Source organism: Apteryx mantelli, chromosome 5 (assembly GCF_036417845.1).
Source record: "Apteryx mantelli isolate bAptMan1 chromosome 5, bAptMan1.hap1, whole genome shotgun sequence".
Lineage (NCBI taxonomy): Eukaryota > Metazoa > Chordata > Aves > Apterygiformes > Apterygidae > Apteryx > Apteryx mantelli.
Window position 1 is genome coordinate 50,548,544 of NC_089982.1, and position 7,362 is coordinate 50,555,905.

At 35.6% G+C, this 7,362-nt stretch overlaps 1 long non-coding RNA gene across 1 annotated transcript; it reads right to left on the reverse strand.

The window, feature by feature from the left end:
* Positions 1 to 712: 712 nt before the first annotated feature.
* LOC136992193 (uncharacterized) lies at positions 713 to 3,256 on the reverse strand. Its single transcript, XR_010884274.1, has 3 exons — positions 3,183 to 3,256; positions 2,548 to 2,611; positions 713 to 775 (listed from the first exon to the last, which is right to left on the reverse strand). It is a non-coding gene; the product is annotated as an uncharacterized lncRNA (long non-coding RNA).
* Positions 3,257 to 7,362: the final 4,106 nt, after the last annotated feature.

The window sequence follows — 7,362 nt, forward strand, 5'->3', positions numbered from 1 at the left end:
AATTAATAAAGACAGTGAAATTTTCCTTCGAATGATATCATCTAATGCTACACTTCATAATATAAAGGAGAAAGTATTACTTCTAATTTAAATAAAGATACAATCTATTTGCAGGCAATAAAGTTGAGAGAAACTATCTGGGTTAAGTTCATCCTTTTCCAAAACTTTTCAGACTTAGTATTTCTCTTATGTAAGTGGGTAGCAACAAACCTTTCACTGATTAAGAAGTGAACCAATTTCAGACTAATGAAGAATAAATTAATCTCCTTAATGGATTGGAAGGAAAAACACATTTGTGCCTTTACCAAACAACTTCAGAACAAAAGGAACTGAACGCTAATGTGATAGGCTGCAGTTTATAAATACCTGGAAAACAATTTTCATCCAGTCAGTAACACTGGTTAAGAAGCTGCAGTTCTCTGTCACATTCAACTTCAGGTTTATGTTTGAGGAATGGGGACACATTAGACAAATCCTGCTCATCTAAAATATTTGAGTCTGATTCTTAATTGTAGTGAATTTCAGTTATATTTTCCTCTGATGATTTGCCAGTTCTCAAAAAGTTCTGAGTAACCTGCCTGACCATGATCCATCTGCACTGCTTTTTCAATAAGAACTGCCTCTTTTGATTCCCCATGATACACAACCCAACATCTTATGCTTTTGCTTTATTTCATTTAGTTTCATGCTTTCAATTGTACCTTTAATTACTTCTCAGTTTTCCTTCGATAATATTTCTGGATGACAGGATCATCATTCTTTGCTGAACAAAAAGCTGAAAGCAATGGAAAAAAAAAAGGAACACGAAGGAGACAAATATAACCCTGACTTACATTCAGCACTAAAGTCAACGTGACAGGATCCCTTAAAGTGTGCATCATTGAAGAATTGGCTCCACTGTCCCTTCTTCTTTCACAGTCTAGGTTTATTATATATACTTTCTTTATGTGGTAAAACCAGTAATACACTTATTGTTCCCTCACAAAAAAAAATCTAAAATAAATCTCAAAATTAAATTAAAAAGAACCCAAAAGCCTCACAAAAAATGTTTTATGTGCCATTTCCTGACACTTCTTCCAAGTTTTCAGATGTAGTAAAAACGTAATGATCATTGCTGACACTATCTGGAAGCCCCCACCGCAGGTCCGTCAGCTGAAGTTATAACCTTGTAATCTTATAACCAATATAGTTTTGATTATTTCGCTGCATTTGATGCCAATACAAGTTCTGAATGAGTCAGAAGAAAAATACTTCTCAAATAAAACAGAGGTTCTTACAGTGGATACACTTTTACACTCCTAATTTCAGTGATATGAATGATGCACCTTACCAACACTGTGCATATATGCACAAAACCTGCAAATCACATTTTAACCATTCTGCTTGCAAGACACACATTTTAATTAGAGATTTAAATACTGATGAGCAAATTTGGATATGGAAAACATACGTCTAAAAGCAAATTTTGTACAGTACTCCTTTCTAGCAGAAGAATTCTGAGTTTGTAACACTAAGAATTTTAAACTATTTAAAATCTGTGAGAAAAGCTGAAGCTAAATTTTAGAGTTATCTCCATCTCTTCACATAATGCAAATTACATTTACTTGATATACAAGAATATCACAGCTTCAATTCAAAATTTCCAGATTTGTTCCTGTGTGTAAGTTTCCAGGGACAATTTTTTCCTCCCTGCAATGTTTTATCATGAACATCTTCAAAAATATTTTGTCATCTTTTAAAACACCTTAGACATGTTTTAACATGCAGGGAAACAATGTATGTTTATCAACTATATTTTAAAGTGAAGATAAGAGCATCTCTACTTTGAATTTAGATCTTTGCATCACAACTCAAAACACTGTTATTAGACCCTTTACTCCATGAGTAGGAAAAAGGACACATAACTGGTCTTTCCCTGAAAGAATACACTGACAACATAAGAATTTCTCAGCTAGTAGTAGTTTAGTGATGACATCACGTCAACTTTTTCTATTATGTATTTTTTATGGATTGAACTGTTCAAACTTGTTAAATGATTAGCATGTTAGGTTCCTGGTATTCTTACATTTAGACTCAAAAATGCTGCTGGACTGTTCTTTTCCCTGACTATACTAAACTATATCGCTCCTATTTAGATAACAAATTCTTCAGGGTGGGACTTATCTTTTCCCCTCTTCTTTCCTCCCCAGTTTCCTGGATAGGGAAACAGACAATAAAAGAGAAATTTTGTCCCAAGTTACAATCAGTCACTTACAATCAAAAAAGAATGAAACCCCCTAACTTTCAGAGTTAGACTCTTTTCTTTTGTGTCTTGGCAGAATTATGGGCAATAATAATAATAATTAGCATACAGCTCAGAAAGTATGTCTCTCTAGGAAGTAGGACTGATTTTATATGACATACCTTGATATCCTGCACACTCACAGACCTTAAAAACTTTTCTTCTGGATGCACACAGCACATTGATGCGTCCCCTAATTATTGCTCTGTACGTAACACTGTCTGGAGTTTTGTGTTGTTTATTTTCTCCAACAACAGTAAGCATACCTGAGCTCCAGGGCACTGTAAGAGCTGGTTTTTTTTCAGATCTGCTTGCAAGCTGATAGAGCACCTAACAGAAGAAGGGTTCATGTCTGTGAAACAGTCAAAGACTTTGTGATGATTCCAAAGAGATTCTGCACAACCTTTAACAGCCAAAAGCTGTACTAGAGGTCTCAAGTATGTGAATTTATAACAGGAGAAAATAAAAAAGGAGGGAGACATATTGTAGCTTGCACATTGTATTATACATATAATGAAACACAAATTATCTTAATTAGTTCCAGATGTGAGTAATCAGTACCATTCAGAAGTTTATATAAACTTTTTGCTTCCTCCCCCACCCAACACATTTCCTTTCCATGTAAAATCTATGAGGGAAGCATTCAGTAATGCTGAGTACCATTTGCTGCCCAGGCTGGGAAGAAAATCTGTGGAGGGATATTGTCCCTAGGTATGTACTGCAAAAATTTTTGGTGAACTCTCCTTGTTAAATGAGATTAGGAAAGTCAAAGTAACAGCAGCTCAGGACCCACCTGATAAATTGAAATTTTATCTTCATTTAAAACACCATTTACAGACAATTTAGGTATGGCTCTACTAAATTTGGACTGCAAGTTGATTTTTCACAGCTGATTTCTTACCTTTACTTTAAGAGTTTCTTTATTTCTCAGCACTGATTGATTTTTTTTTTACTCCCCAGAGCTTTTTGCAGTCCAACTGGCTGACTTGATCTTTGAGCAAGGCAATGTTGCATTTGATGCTAGAAAAATGCACAGGAGATAAATGTACAAATGTTGCTTATCAGAAGTTTCATGCAATTGTGGAAAAAAGATACTTATCAAATACCTTTAAATACATCTTCACATATGTGTCTGTTTCTTCACTTGTCTTTGTCTAGGGTACATGCCAATGACAACCATGTCTCTAGAGGCAACAATAACCAACAAAAGCAAGGAACTTTCTCATTTATGCTACTCAGAGTTGCTGGTCTTGTTAACTGCAAGTGGTATATTAATAACTTAAACATACAAAATACTAACTGAACTAAATTCACCCTAACCTGAACAGTTTTATTACAAAGACAATTTCTAAAGATATGTGAATCTGTTTTCAGTCTTGTGCTTCTAGAGGGAAACCATCTTTGTTAGCATGCTGGTATAACAGTTTATCACTGTCTCAGCATCCAGGCAGCTACAAGCTTTCAATGGCATAGAAAGAACAAAACCAGATAATTGAAATATAATATCCAGAACAGAATTTATTTAAATCTTAATCATATTTTTAGACATCTGCTCAATAAGTAGTTATCTCTGGATTCTGTTCAGCAAAGACCTTATTGCCCTGAATGAACTTTGCATTTATAAATGTTAATCTCTATTTTGAAACAGATTTTCTATTTTGAAATGTATTTTTTTAAAGGATTTTTCTCAAAGCAGGAGAGTAATTGGTTTAATGGGTCTTGACACATATGCTGTGGTCTGCAGAGAAAAACAGTGACAGTAGGTATTTTCAAAACACTTTTCACACTCTTACAGAATGCTGTAAACGAAAAATTGGCTCCTGCTCTGGGAGTTTCCTGCAGCATTGCTGTTCACTTCTCAGTAGTAGCACCAGACAGTATAACAAAGAGTGATGGCCACAAATCATGGTTTAGGATGATCAGACTGAACATTAACAAAAAAAAAAAATGCCACTAGGAGGGTAGCACAGCACTGACACAAGTTGCCCTGAGTGGCTGTGAAATCTCTGCTCTTGGAGAATTTCCAGACAAGGCTAGAAAAAGCCACTGGTGATCTGATCTAGTGTTAACAATAGCCCTGCTCCACAAGGTAGGTTTGACTGGATGACTTCTAGAGGCTTCTTCTGGCCAGCATTTATGTGATTCCATGTGCATTTACTGGTTATTCACTTTAAAATAATCTAATTCTTATGTGAAATTTTACTCTAATTTGCCAGTTAACTTAACCGTTAACCATTTTTTCCCGTATTTTGGAGATACTTTGTTTTTAACTCCACTTTTACTTCAGATTGGAGAGATGCTACTTGTAGGAATGGGACTAAATCTAGGTATATCTACATGGGATGGAACAATTCTTCTGGTCACTGATTGCTTTGCTCACATCAGACAGCTTTGAATCTCCCAGTATAGTCAGATTAAAGGAGTTCATCTTAGTACTTTTGGTTACTATAATAAACCAAAGACTACAGGTGTGTATAGTGGTTACTTATTCTCCAACAACCATGGTTTGTCAAAAAGAGGCTATCCATGCAGATCATACACACTTTTGGAACCCCACACAGGACAGATTGGACTATGGTATATATTGCGGCTGTGTTGTCTGCATTCTCAATGCTCTGATTTTTAACCTCACACAATAAGCATAAAGGGCTGACCATCCTCATATTCCCCTCTATGTATGTCTATATAGAACACCAGAGAGCTGTACAGGGTACTGCTATCCAAGATGTGGCTTGCTAATCACTTCTGGTCTATAAATAAATATGCCCCAAAGTAATCTATGAAACGATCGATAAAGAACATGTCTATCCTATTCATCCAGTTCCCAGGTAGCTGCAGATAAGTCAGGGCTCAAGAAGCTGGATACTAATTGCTGTACAAGTACTTATAGCCAGAGCTAATGCTTCATTTACACAGCACTGCTTTGTGCTATACAACACAGTCTTTAGAGGTCCTTTGTCAATAGGAATAGGTGCTGTGAAACTAAAAAACCACAGGTGGCATAAAGATAAGCAATGACTGGCTCTTCTTGGAATGACTATCCACAGAGATTGTACCATTAGTGACTGACAGTTTACTCTGATAATGACAGTCATTACCAAAAGAGGCATCCAATCGGAAAGCCTCTCCTAAAGCTCCTTGAAACTTTTCTATAAATGTCCACAGGCAGTAAAAGTAGCCTGATGTAGGTGGGTCTACTACTGTTGACACTTTTAAATAACATCTGTGAGGTTACAGGTTATCATATCTATCCTAAAGGCCACCATAATTTAATTATGTTCCAGCACTGCTTTTTCCTAGAGGTATTTGAATAAGGCAGTACCTTGAATAAATCAAGTTTACAGCCTGTTTTCCAGGCTGAGCAAATTCTTACTAAGAAAAGAAGGAGGTGGAAGAACTGATTCATATGAAACTGAAAAAACATTGGGCAGAATCTGAGATAAGGCCGAACAGCAAGCATGTTATTATGAATTACTATATGAATATTTGAATCTCTTCTATCTTGCTAATACTATACTGTACCTCAAGCAGGGAGAGGCTTCTGAACTAAGAGAAGGACTATATATGAATGTCTTCAAGAATCTTCCTACTGTAGGATAGGAAAGTGTAGGTTAGCTAGTCCAGGAAAGGAAGAAAGTTTCTCCCAAACTGGCTCTTGATATCATCTGACTGAAAAATTACTACACACACACATGCTAACAATTTAACATATCTACTTGCACCCAGAGCACTTTAAGCATCACAATAAGCAAGTTATCAAAGATAGGAATATACAAAAATAGTGGATCCATGATCATATAAGCTACTACAATTATCTTGTAGAACTTCACCTTTTTAACTCTTTCAAACTGATGGTAATGTGTGTTAACTAAGTTCAGGGAGCCTTCATGGAGAGCATACGCGCAGATTTCTTTCTTCACAGAGAAGTCAGTTGTGTATTTCCTGTCCTTAATCAAATGAAAAGTAGAGGATGCAACTAGAGTCCAATAATAATACATTAGGATCTGTATTAATATCTAACACAAATTTACTGAAAGAAACACTTAATAACCTGCTTTGAAGCTATATACAGTGAAATTATCCACAAGCAGATTATAAATGTCACAGATTCACTGTGCATAAATACTGACTCTGAAACTGGCACTAAAACCACTCGGGTCCAGCCAGCTTTACTGGACCAGACACAGAGGCAAGTGAATTTGGTTATCCCATTTCAAATGTCCACTTTATTCCAGGGACAGTTTTGTTACTTTTGTTACTTTTATGAAGTGCAAACTTTCTTCCCCCTCTCCTTTTTCAGATTTAGGAGCATACGAAACAAACTCAGGTCTTTGTATTGTATTCCTATTAACCAGAACACTAGGAAGCAAACCACTAAGTCATCTGCTTGAGTACAACCAGGGAGAAAAAAAGTATGTGGTCACATAATGAAAATCTTTCTACACAATCTTTTTCATACAAACATCACATAGGCAGCTTTAATTTTGGCATGTAAAATTTTATATACAACTTCTTGTATTTTTTATTATCTAAAGACGTATGGTCTGAGGAGAAAAAAAAAGTCATAATCATGCTGTACACCAATTAACTGAAAACTGGCAATATTCTAGTGCTGATCTTCATTAGAGAAAAATATAAAACTGGTAACATTATGAAAACTTATTAACCATCTACAGAGACTACTTTCCATTAGACTCTTATCAATGAGCTGCTACATTTTTGCTGTACTATTATAAAATTTCTTCCTTCAAGGTCAACTGAACCACAGTCTTCATACAAGCAGAGATCAAATGGTTCCCTACGGTGGAGATAGCAGCTTGCTAGACAGTAATGCTTTCCTCATACTTGTTTTTCCTGCAGGAAATCATAAAATGCATTACTAGCAAAGTCACTTATCTGATTTAAACCCTGCTCTGAAGAGTGGCTCTGTACAAGAGGATTTTTATGTTTATTGCCTCTCAGTGACACCATAACAGATATTTGTTTTAGAAGAAAAAGATTATCTCTTCTTGAATGATACCTTCCAAACTCATCCTAGATTCTGACTTTTCCCTTTCAGTGATCATTATCAGTAATAAAGA